The sequence below is a fragment of the Colias philodice genome, chromosome 11 (assembly GCF_061535455.1).
Source record: "Colias philodice isolate Cphi_HAF_F1 chromosome 11, ilColPhil1 Martin Lab GWU primary, whole genome shotgun sequence".
Classification (NCBI taxonomy): Eukaryota; Metazoa; Arthropoda; class Insecta; order Lepidoptera; family Pieridae; genus Colias; species Colias philodice.
The window spans coordinates 10,989,411-11,002,943 of NC_143096.1; positions in this window are offsets into that span (position 1 = coordinate 10,989,411).

Consider the following 13,533-nt stretch of genomic DNA (forward strand, 5'->3'; position numbering starts at 1 on the left):
CGTACTTTGTAACAAAAAAACTATTTGCCTTTCTTACGAATGACTGAATTTTCATATTACATTTTCCACTTTATGTAAAGTCAACAGACCGTTAGCAAATGGAATAGTTTCTTAACAGTGACCCTTCGCTTTAATCAAATCATGAGGGTCTGAGACTGGGCGAATGAAAAATCAAATAAATGTTTTCAATTTATATACCTACTATATTCAAATAACCAGGGCTCAAATCGATAAAAGAATCTATTGTTACAAGCAAATTTTACGAATTATGTGACATCTACAAACCATTCGTTTAAGGCGTTACCCGGCAATTTCGACTATGTTCAACCTCTATAAAGTCTGGTACAACATAAAGCACAATACCGAAAAAAATATATAAAATAGGATGGTCTTTGATCTTTAATTGCTCGCGAGGACTTTTTTCCAAAGTTAATAGATTTCTAGAAAAAAAATGTGCCGTGGTCATCGATTTTTCCGCAAATACTCTATAAACTTCGTAACCTGCTGACTTAGAGCTCTGAAAATTTTATGTTTAATAAATTATCAGTTACACAACAGTCCCTGACGAGGATTTTTTGTTTCACTGATTAGTATCTTTTTAAATACAAAATGCGAGGAAAAAAGAAGGTGCAGCGGGAGAGGTTTGAGATCCGTCAAGTATGGTCAAGGTTATTAGCGCATGTATAAGCCTTAATTACATTAAACGGTGCATTTACATCAAACGAGAACAGAGCTAGAGCAAGAGAATTATTTCTTGCTAGTGAAGAAAAATAGGGCGTAATTCAATAATGCTACCTGAAGGGAAATTGTTCGTAATACCATATAGAAAACGTTCCAAAAAATGCATTACTTATTTTTTAAAGGAAAGAAATTACATTCAACCGAAAATTCGCTTGCAATACACGAGAGTCGACAAAAATCTGACAGAATTTCCCTTTATAAATGTTAGAGACCGAATATAACAAACAAATACATAGGTATTAGGTAGATAAATAAGCTCCTACAAAACAACGTTGCATACACATTACACACTTATACAGATTGAAACACTTAAAATTCTTTATACAACACTAGCTTTCCGCCTGCGGCTTCGCCCGCGTTTTCAAAGAAAAACCCGCATAGTTCCCGTTCCCGTGGGATTTCCGGGATAAAACCTAGCCTATGTTACTCGTGGATAATGTAGCTTTCGAATGGTGAAAGAATTTTCAAAATCGGCCCAGTAGTTTATGAGCCTATTCATTACAATCAAACAAACAAACAAACAAAGTTTTCCTCTTTATAATATTATACAACATAAAATCCACATAATATGAGTGAACACGAATAGCTCTGGGTATTCAAATATATTTCCAACGATTTTGTACACAAGACTGCAATTTTAATAATTACGATCAATACATTTTATGAGCGTATTTTTAGCAAGTGGTTCCATTCAGATATCCAAAATGCACCATTTATAAGCAGACTGATTTTTTTTTAAAGTTGAATTTCATGTTACATGTAACTTAGAATGCATTGGCATTCTTTGTATTGTTTCTATCTATATTCTATACTAATAATATAAAGCTGAAGAGTTTGTTTTTGTTTGAACGCGATAATCTCAGGAACTACTGGTCCGATTTTAAAAATTATTTCAGTTTTATATGGCCCATTTATCGAGGAAGGCTATAGATTATATATCATCACGCTAAGACCAACAGGAGCGGAGCACTGCAGGTAAAACCGCGGGGCACAGCTAGTGTTTATATAAGGCTCTATTTTCATTGTTTGTAACCGATATATAGTTATTTGTATGTCATGTCGATTGAAATTCTTAAAGCGTTTCTAAAAGAAGTCTACTAGTTGAATAAGTAAATATTTGACTTTGCGTTTGAGTAACTTCGTCTTAAGAGAAGATACAATATTAGTTCACTATTTTATTTCTAACCATCCTTCGTCGAAATGAATACACATTAAGAATAGTATTATATTACAACAAAAGAACATAGGTACGAACCTTCTTTAATTATCTATAGTCAATACAAATGAGCATTTATCGCCTTAGTGATTTGATAGAATTAAAACATGCAATTTAGCAATCAGTATTCAAGTAATAACTCTATTATAAGAGCCAGTATTGTAAATAATAAATAATAGACGTTATGAGTTGATAATCTACATAGTCTTCTTAAAGTTAAATCACAGTTAACATTATTTTCTTAATAGTCATCATGTCACACACCAAGATTAATCTTCTTCTTCTTCTTATATATAAAAATGAATCGCAAAATGTGTTGGTAAGCGCATAACTCGAGAACGGCTGAACCGATTTCGATAATTCTTTTTTTATTATATTCCTTGAAGTACGAGGATGGTTCTTATGTAGAGAAAACGTAAATATGTACCACGGGCGAAGCCGGGGCGGACCGCTAGTCTTATATATAAAAATGAATCGCAAAATGTGTTGGTAAGCGCATAACTCGAGAACGGCTGAACCGATTTCGATAATTCTTTTTTTATTATATTCCTTGAAGTACGAGGATGGTTCTTATGTAGAGAAAACGTAAATATGTACCACGGGCGAAGCCGGGGCGCACCGCTAGTCTTATATATAAAAATGAATCGCAAAATGTGTTGGTAAGCGCATAACTCGAGAACGGCTGAACCGATTTCGATAATTCTTTTTTTATTATATTCCTTGAAGTACGAGGATGGTTTTTATGTAGAGAAAACGTAAATATGTACCACGGGCGAAGCCGGGGCGGACCGCTAGTATTTTATATTTAACATATAGTTTTCCGAGGACAAGTGTATTTCTTCCTTAAAATAATCAAGAGATTCTCAATATTTATATTCAATAGATCACATATTAGTAGTCCAAGTAACGAAGCAAGTTGGCAGTTTTGATCCACGGTAAGTCAGCCCACTTCTAACTTCAGTAAACTAACCAACCGCTGGCTCCCAAATGGCCAAGTTTCAAACTTGTTAAGTGCTGCCAAATATATCCAATAGTATCGGCAGAGGCTAATTTATAAACTATAATATACTATATATATAATATACTATATATATATATATACTATCAAGAAAACAAACTAAAAGATTAGGTATACAGGTATTTATTTTATTTCAAACTCTATCGTGCTGCCAATATAAGAAACAATAAGTACAATAAAACTTTAGTAAAAAAGCACAGAAGGCGGCCTTATCACTTACAAGTGATACGTTCCAGGCGACCAACTTAAACATTTTTTTCATTGTTATTTTTGCGTATGTATGGACATTGGATCTAAATAAAATATGATAATTTTAGGATTATTTTGAAGAAAATGGGCATTCGAGTTTGACTCTACGACATCATGCAATCCATACTAATATTTTAATGCGAAAGTAACTCTGTCTGTTTGTCTGTTACTCAATCACGCCTTAACTACTGAACCAATTTGCATGAAATTCGGTATAGATATGTCGGAGAATTTAAATAACTCTCCATAATTAATTATAATTAGGTAGATATGTGAAATAATATTAAATAATGACTCAGTGCGCACACCTTGCGCGGTCGATGGTAGTACCGAGACTATATCATCGAGCTACTGACTCAAGGAATATAAACCATAGCATGGCCCGTAAGCCCATGCATTTCATATCAATTCAATATCGACATTATGTTGTACACAATAGAGTACATTATAATAGGAAGGTATAGCCACATAACAACTACTCTGTTATGATTCTCTCACACGGCCATTCTGACAACGAGCGCGTTCTCGCGCGAACAATTCGACAAGTAATTTTGCAAATTACTTACTGCGTTGTTATTTCATTTGTTGTATTCAAACTCTTTTCCCTTCACGGTTTGTAACTTTTCACACCGACTCACAAATTATTACTCATCATCGTCATCATCGGCGATATCAACAACTGCTACTGTCGCCTAAAGGCGAAGCTTTGAATGTATTGTGTGTGTTTATTATATTGTAAGTGTAGAGCTCTGAACAAATACTGGAACTACATGCAGCGCGGAGCCTGACATGTACTGTAGTCACATGAAGCGCAATGCTTCGCACAAAATCTGGAACTACATACAGCGCGGAGCCTCATATGTACTGTGACTACAAGGAGCTTAAAGCTACCCACAACAACTGGAACTACATGCAGCGCGGAGCCTGCCATGTACTGTGATCACAAGGAGCGCAATGCTACCCATAACATCTGGAACTACATGCAGCGCGGAGCCTGCCATGTACTGTGATCACAAGGAGCGCAATGCTACCCAAAACATTTGGAACTACATGCAGCGCGGAGCTTGCCATGTACTGGTGTGTGTGTGTGTATTATATTGTAAGTGTAGAGCTCTGAACAAATACTGGAACTACATGCAGCGCGGAGCTTGACATGTACTGTAGTCACATGAAGCGCAATGCTTCGCACAAAATCTGGAACTACATACAGCGCGGAGCTTGCCATGTACTGGTGTGTGTGTGTGTATTATATTGTAAGTGTAGAGCTCTGAACAAATACTGGAACTACATGCAGCGCGGAGCTTGACATGTACTGTAGTCACATGAAGCGCAATGCTTCGCACAAAATCTGGAACTACATACAGCGCGGAGCCTCATATGTACTGTGACTACAAGGAGCTTAAAGCTACCCACAACAACTGGAACTACACGAAGCGCGCAGCTTCCAATGTACTGTGATCACAAGGAGCGCAATGCTACCCATAACATCTGGAACTACATGCAGCGCGGAGCCTGCCATGTACTGTGATCACAAGGAGCGCAAGCGCTACCCACAACTACACGAAGCGCGGAGCTTCCAATGTACAATATGACATACACGCCTTGCTATGTCAAACACAGAGCTATTATTGAGCTATTAAATTGTGGTGTGTATGTGTGTTATGAAACTTTTGTGTAATACTTAGATTAACTATACTTAGATTAACTATATATCTATGTAACAACCAAAGGAATAAATAGGTAAAAATAATAAAATAAAACAAAAATAAAATTATACGGAGTATGTATTTATTTATTAATAATACTTTATTGTACAAAACAATGTAAGGAAATCTAGTACAGACTTATAAGGTAAAAATATTTTACACAATATGCGGCCTTATTGCTCACACACAGCAATCTCTGCCAGGCTGGAAGTTACTGGAAGTAAGGAGTAACTTGTGGACTACATTTTTTTTTTCATTCATTGACTCACTTTCCAACTGCGGCCTCCAGTTTGAGACTCGATTCGATACCTCTCGTTATCGCTAGATTATTTTGCATGGACTGGAGAACTTCTCTCCTAACTCAGTAATAAACATCGTATAACACGCCATCAATTCGTCATCCAGTGACACTATTTACAGGAATACACAAAACCACCTTGCACCTATAACTTGATGTATACTAGGTATAATAACAACACTTTACAATTGGGGCAGAGTAAAAACTAATAATTAATTTACGAAGACTGAACCAAGTCTAAAGTTCTAAAGTCGCACCGACTTCCATATCATTTACCACTACCGACGATATCACATTGTCATAGTCTACCTTCCGACGATTCAATAATCATAAATGACTGTTAAAACAAGTAAAATAACATTGATGTTACAATCGGCTTTTCTTTCTTACAAAATCATCAACATTAAACATAATGCCTTTTTTTTTCAATACGAGCCTTATAGACGTACAATTGCTCGTCCATCCTGACTTTTGTTTTATTTCTTATTTCAAATAGGTTAACTACTAAAGCGTTGACACTCGTACTAAAACATTATTACGCGGTGGACTTGCAGCCTATAGACAATTGCAATGGGCTGTCGCCTGTGCTGTGCGTTTCTTTCATACAATACAATTCAAAGTAAGTTGAATTTTGTTAATAATTGTAGAATGCCAATATCTACGTTCATGATTTTCAGCGATAATGAAACAATGAACTTAAGAACAGACATAAACCTTTTAAAATAACACGTTAGCGCAACTCATCCCGCTTGTAATTTTGTAAAACTCAAAAGAACACTGTCAACACAAGTCTATGAGTTCGCTACCTGCAAATGACGTAGCTTGATCGGCTACTATTACTTTCAGCGCCTTAAATAAGACAACAAAAACACAGCGCTTAACATGCTCCTTTTTTTGTGAAGACACATTTTTAACAGGAGCTAGGTGACAATATTTACCAGTAAATGCGTCAACAATTACCAATGCGCATTTCTTAAACTCGTAAGTGCCATTCGTATCGATTGTAATGTATGAAGTGGCTCTGACACATTTTCTATCGGATGTTAAGTCGACTGTCCAGCTCTGGAGGGCTTTTTATTAACTTTGCGATGTTAAAACGATCAATGTTCGTTCTAACGAAATTACACTAAATTTTTGCAGGATTTCCAAACTTAAATGTTTCAAATAATCATGAAATGATTGTATCAATAAACGAATGATAACACTTCATTTGTATCTAACAAAACAAGAAGATTATATAGCAGGCATTTTTTTATCGTATGTGATAACCTTAAACTTAAATCAATAATATCATTTCATCGCACATGTCGCGAATCTTTACTATTTTTGCCCGAATTGAACATTATGTGGAGACAATTAGTTTCTACTAATCAAATCTACATGCGGTATTCTTGCACCCTTGCGTAGGTACCGACATCGAAATCAAAAGCTTGTATGTAAGCCCATCATCTATGAACACGAGGAGAAAATCTTTTTCTTATGACATGATGCTTTGAGACTATTTTAATCTGTTAATATTTTAAAATGATAACGCTTAATTGATTATGCTTGAGGTCTTCTTAGACCTTTTAACTCTATTCAATAACTATGATAACAACTTTCTGTGTCAGTGATTCTTTGATTTTAATATTCGATTTTTAAGTTGATCATTACTTTCTTGTAGGAAAATTGAACCATAATAATCTATTGAACAGGAATCTGTGTGTACTTCAACAACGAGATTTGTCCGAAAATCGTTAATAAAGAAGCAGACGTCATTATTTTTTGTTTTGTTAATTTCTCCGCAGGTGGGTGTCCGTATGCGAAGTGCACCAATCCTACTTTACGTCTTTTTTATTTATTTCATACAATAGGGGCTAAGACTTAAGAAAAGCTAGGAGTAATCTCTCTACAATACCTCACGAATAAATATCTCTTATTTATCTGACGAAGCTACCGTTCGATGTTATGAAACCTTATTGTGAATAGGCTATTCAATGTTGCAACAGCAACTTGCATTTATTCCAATTAAATGAAAACTCTGATCAAGTGAGACTTTCAATACTCTTCTTAAACAAAAGAATGTAACCTCTTAAATTTTGAAAACTCGAGAACATCGTTGAATATAAAAAGTAGCTATGAAGTCACATAATTTATCTAGTCCTTGGTTAACAACAAGGGCATTACAAAGCCTTATAAACGTTGAAAGAACTATAGATTGTGCTAGTGTTGTATTCACAAGTCTTATTTCCATTTCACAAAATTCGTGCTTTACTTTCAATGATGGGTCACACAGGATGAACATAATTAAAATCATTGGAATCCGCGTCTATAAATTCAATATTATTGTCCGCAAAAACAAATATTTTTTTATTTTAAATTCACGAATAATTTGACTCCCATTGTTATTCATAATCAAACTACGTCCGGCTCTAGTAAAAACATCTCAACCTGTTACTTCATCCCCGAAAGTACTCGAAAGTCTACAACAACCAAAGCTCATAATATTTACATCATTAACAGTTATAGGTAATGTTGTACGGGCGAATGAATAGGTTGATACAGTGCCAATTCTTGTTACGCGAGTGTATACAAACTCTAGAGGCCTGGTCATGTTATCCATGGCTATCCTTTTACAAAGGAAAAAAAAAAAAAACAATCGGACCCGCTATCAATAAGGCACTTGAACTTAACGCCGGCAACATCTGTGACTGTAAGCAGGGTATCGTGCTGTAAACACACATTAACAGGGTATTGTTTCTTAAAGAGCGTGCCGCCCGTTGCTTAGAAAAACAAACCTCTTCTATGTGACCAAATTTATGACTATAAGTGCGTTGTTGTACTTTTTCTTAAATATTCAACGGACCTTTGTTATTCTTAATGATTAAACTAACTGATTTTGTTTCATAGGCGAGATTTACCGTCACGTTTGTAATGACATGTGAACACACAGTTATAGCAAACAATTTGCAAAATGCGACGCTTTAATTGATTTGTGTCAAAATGTCTACCAAGACCCACAAAATCAATCGGCGTGTATCATAATAATTCAGATCATACCTGGTCATCTGCAATACCTTCTACCACGAATTTACTATATTCGCGTAGTTCCAGCCCCTTCGCAGCCGGTCGGTTAGCACCAACTTTGTAGTGGAACACTCGATGTATGTTGAAACTCGATCACTTTTTAACCATACCATATCTCAAAAAGGTATTTTCGTTACACCATTATGCTGCCGTAAACTCGCTATCATTCGGGTCGTACATCGGTATGTAAACATTATTATAGTTTACCTTTCTTAATTATGCGTTAGACCCGGAAACAAAATGTTTCGTTTCGGGAAAGTGTATCTGCCATTTCTTTTAACAGAGATGCGCACGACATGATGATTGCGAAACCCACACACAACATTGTCGTTGTCGTGCTAACATTCTCATGATTTATTGGTGGAAACTGTGGTTCTTCTCAAACCTCATTACACTAGCTATATCTTCTTGAATCTCACTAACACTATCACTCGTTTCACTCACTTGCAGATTTGCACCGTTTAACAAAGTCTTATTCGTATTGGAATCGGGGGTAATAAGTGCCGATCCCACCGCTGCTGTCGGAGAATTTAAATAACTCTCCATAATTAATTATAATTAGGTAGATATGTGAAATAATATTAAATAATGACTCAGTGCGCACACCTTGCGCGGTCGATGGTAGTACCGAGACTATATCATCGAGCTACTGACTCAAGGAATATAAACCATAGCATGGCCCGTAAGCCCATGCATTTCATATCAATTCAATATCGACATTATGTTGTACACAATAGAGTACATTATAATAGGAAGGTATAGCCACATAACAACTACTCTGTTATGATTCTCTCACAGATATATTTTGATACCCGAGAAAGGACATAGGATAGGTTTTATCCCGGAAATCCTACGGGAACGAGTTTTTCTTTGAAAACGCGGGCGAAGCCGCGGGCGGAAAGCTAGTGAATAATACAAATAATGGCTATACAGAAAATTGTATCAATCTGTAGAAATACACACAAATGTTTCACAATGTAAAATGTTATACATTATCCCTTTTCCATATCATCAATTTGCCTTAAATAACATTAGACAAGTTTTTGTGAGTAAAATATAAAAGGTCACATTGATAAGTCCTTCATTGGTGATTAATGTGTTTTCTATCTTTAGTAAAGATTTCTCTTTTGCTAGAAGTGTAGAAAATAGAAATTTCTAACGATTCGACTGGCCGGTTGGCGTGGTTGGAAGTGGCCCTGCCTTCCAAGCCACTGGTCGTGGGTTCGATTCCCACCCGGGGCAAATATTTGTGTGATGAACATAGATGTTTGCTCTGTGTCTGGGTGTTAATTATTTATTTAAGTATTTATTTAAAAATTATATATGTATGTGTTGAGGAGCGACGAGCGGCAGGACAACGAGGCGTCCGGCTCGTGTTGAACGAACGGGAGCGGGGCTATACTTAGTAGTCGACGACGCGCGCGTAGGCGACGGCGGGGTGCTTTCGCCCCGCAACATCCGGTCCCCGTCTGTTTAACTACACATGTTTTGTACCCTTTGTAAATTGTATAAATATAGTAAGATTTTATTGTAAATAGTAGTAAGAGATCAAGCTTGGAGGAATAAAGAGCTATCAAGGAAGAAACTGAGTTTTCAATCAACATACAGTCCACAATATTCAGTGGTCCATCGAGCGCCGGATCAAGAGTACGAGCGAGCTGAAACCCTACTGGAAGAAGAAGCCATCGATATCTACGGGATAATATCGAAGCATGGTCGTCACACGCAGCCAGGGCGAAGCCGCGGACACGGAAGACCGGGCTATGGAGCAAGTGCGGCAGGAGAGGGCTCGACGTTTAATACTCGACCCTCCGGCCTCACCGTCGGAGTTGAGGACTACCACAGCCACCGAGTCGGCTGACGTAGCGCAACTACGGCGGCGATCACCTACAAGGTCCGTCAGATCGGCACGGTCCACGGGGAGCACGGCCACACGAATTAAAATGGCGGAATTAGAGGCGGCGGAAAAACTCGCGGCCATTCACCGCAAGGAACTCGAGCTTGAAAAAGAGCTCGTAAAGAAGCGTCTGCAAGTCGAGGTGTCGGCAATAGAGGAAGAAAATCTACAAGAAGACATCATCACCGCACAAGACGAACATCAGAAGGTGGACGACTGGCTGCAGGCGAACCCCGTAAACACACGGGGGGAGCCGAGCAAAGACGACAGACAACTACGGTTCGGCGTGCAACGAGGGCGATCTCCCACGCCGACTAAGTCCCGAACGGGCATCGAACAGTTAGCAGCGTCGTTAGAGAAAATGGCACGACCGCGGCTGCGCCACGTAGAGCTCCCAGTATACGCGGGCGCTATTGAAGAGTGGCTGCCGTTTCGCGCTGCATTTAAAGACACGACAGAAATGTACAACGTCTCAGACGCGGAAAATATTCAACGACTACGCTCGTGTCTAAGAGGCGAAGCAAGAGACGCCGTGGCGGCATTACTACACACCGCGACGTCGCCTGCACTGATAATCCGAACACTCGAACAATGTTTCGGACGGCCGGAGATACTCGTCGATAGAGCATTGGACGAATTAAAGAAAATGCCGAGGCCGGGGACATCGGCGAAAGAATTGAATAGCTTCGCCGTTAAGCTGCAAAATATAGTCTGCACAATACAAACAATCGACCGCAAAGGATACCTTTTCAATCCGATGCTGGCGAGAGAGGTTTTGGACAAGCTAAGTCCACATATTCGATCACGTTGGTGCGACTACGCGCTCACACAAGAGGGAACGATAGACCCGGAAATCATCGTGCTATCTCGCTTCCTTATGCGAGAGGCCGATCAGGCGCTGCGATACACGTACGCGCCTGTGAGCGACGCTACTACAACAACATCGAAGCCAGCGTCACGAAGGAAAACTGCAGTCTTCAATATTGTATCAACAAATGAAGAAAAGAAAGAAAAAACATGTCCGTGTTGTGGGCGTGACCACGAACTCACTGCGTGCCCGCAATACACAAAACTCAGCGTAAACGAGCGATGGGCGCTAGTAAAACAAAAGGGAATTTGTTTTAAATGTGCTACAAGGAAGCACAGACGCAATTTCTGTAAGGCAAAGTTGTGCGGCGTAAACGAATGCCAGCGCTCACATCATTCGTCATTGCATAACGAAGCACCGAGGGAGGAGCCATCGACGTCTGCGGAAGAAACCGTTATGTCAGTTGCGGACCGCGCGACCACACATCGACGCAACGTTTTATTGAAGATGTGTCCCGTCACCGTGGTTGGTCCACGGGGGGAGATCAAAACTCATGCGCTACTGGATGAGGGATCGACTATATCTCTCATAGACGAGGATATCGCTCGTCAAATCGGCGCAGAGGGCCCCACATTGCCTCTTTGCATACACGGGGCGAACATGAAACAAAGTGAGAAGAACAGCAAATTAGTTTCCATTCAACTAAAAGGAAGCAACGAAGACATCACACACACGGTGAAAGCGCGAACGATGAAAAATCTAAAACTTCATCAACAAGCCATACCGAACTCGCTTCTCCGTTATGAACATTTGCGCGATATACCCACCGATGAAGTGTGTTACGAACGAGCGCACGCGGGCCTGCTAATTGGTACAGATCACTGGGAATGCATTGTATCGCGTGAGCTGCGCACGGGCGGTCCCGACGAACCGGCCGCGTCAAGAACACAACTCGGCTGGGTGGTGCACGGAACCGCACCTCAGAGAGCACTTATAAACAAAAATAATGTGCTACACGTTCACGATAGCGAGCATCAACAACAACTCGACGAGCGACTGCACGACATGGTCGCCGAACATTTCAAAATAGAAGCCTTATGCATCGCTAACAAACCACGCATTAGCGACGCCGACGCAAGAGCCACAGAGATAGTTCAACAAACTATAAAACAAATAGAAAATGGTTATGAAGTCGGACTACCGTGGAAAAGAGACAACACTATCATGCCTCTCAGCTACAACAACGCGCTTCGTCGCCTAACAAACATCGAAAGGAAAATGGACGCGTCACCGGAGTTTGCCGACGAGTACACGCGACAAATAAATAATTTATTTGCAAAAGGATACGCGGTACCGTGCGACGGATCGGAAGCAAAAAGCAACGTGTGTTGGTACTTGCCGCATTTTGCCGTTACTAACCCAAACAAGCCCGGCAAACACAGACTCGTATTCGATGCGGCGGCGAAAAGCTACGGAGTTTGTCTCAACGACGAGTTGTTAGAGGGACCCGACATGTTGCTATCTCTACCGGGCATACTCTTCCGGTTTAGAGAAGGAAGCGTGGCAGTAACAGCGGACGTGCAAGAAATGTTCTTACGAATCAAGATTCGCTCTGAAGATCAGCCTGCACAACAATTTCTGTGGAGAGGTGATAAGCGTGATTCACCACCGCAACAGTACAAGATGACATCGATGATCTTCGGCGCAGCGAGCTCGCCATTCATGGCACACTACGTGCGTAATCATAACGCACAAACCCACGCCGAAAAGTATCCGTTGGCGTGGGAGGCTATCACAAACGGCCATTATATGGACGACATGGTCGTTAGCTACGACAACGTAGAAGAGGCGTGCAGAGCCGTAGAAGAAACAAGAAAAGTGCACGCTGTGGCAGGCTTCACATTGCGTGGGTGGAGCGCGAGCAACGAGCGCATATTGCGAGACATACCGCAAGAGCTGCACGCCACCGCGCCGACTCAGCTAGGCGGCTCACAACCCACGCCTAAGATACTCGGCCTCATGTGGGATGCCGTACGAGACGAATTGGGATTCAATACATCTATGAATCGCGTGCCGGCGGAGGTGCGAGAGCGAGAGCGACCGCCGACAAAGAGGGAAGCACTCAGCGCCGTCATGTCTATCTACGACCCGCTGGGACTTCTAAGCCACTTCACTATACGGGCGAAGATTATACTACAAAGCTTGTGGCGCCTTCAGATATCGTGGGACGAAGCGATACCGGCAGAGGAGGGCGAGTTATTTGCGGATTGGCTTGCACAATTAAAACAAGTCAGCAAGCTACGCCTACGACGGTGCTACGACGCTACGAAGGCACGGGGCGTCGAGCTACATGTTTTCTGTGACGCGAGCGAACAGGCCTACGCTGCAGTCGCGTATTGGCGTACGCTCAAGGACGACGGCAGCTACAATATCAAATTGATTGCGGCTAAAGCAAAGGTAGCTCCCCGACGCACACAAACCATACCGCGTCTGGAGCTACAAGCGGCGGTTATCGGCGCGAGACTCGCTGATAC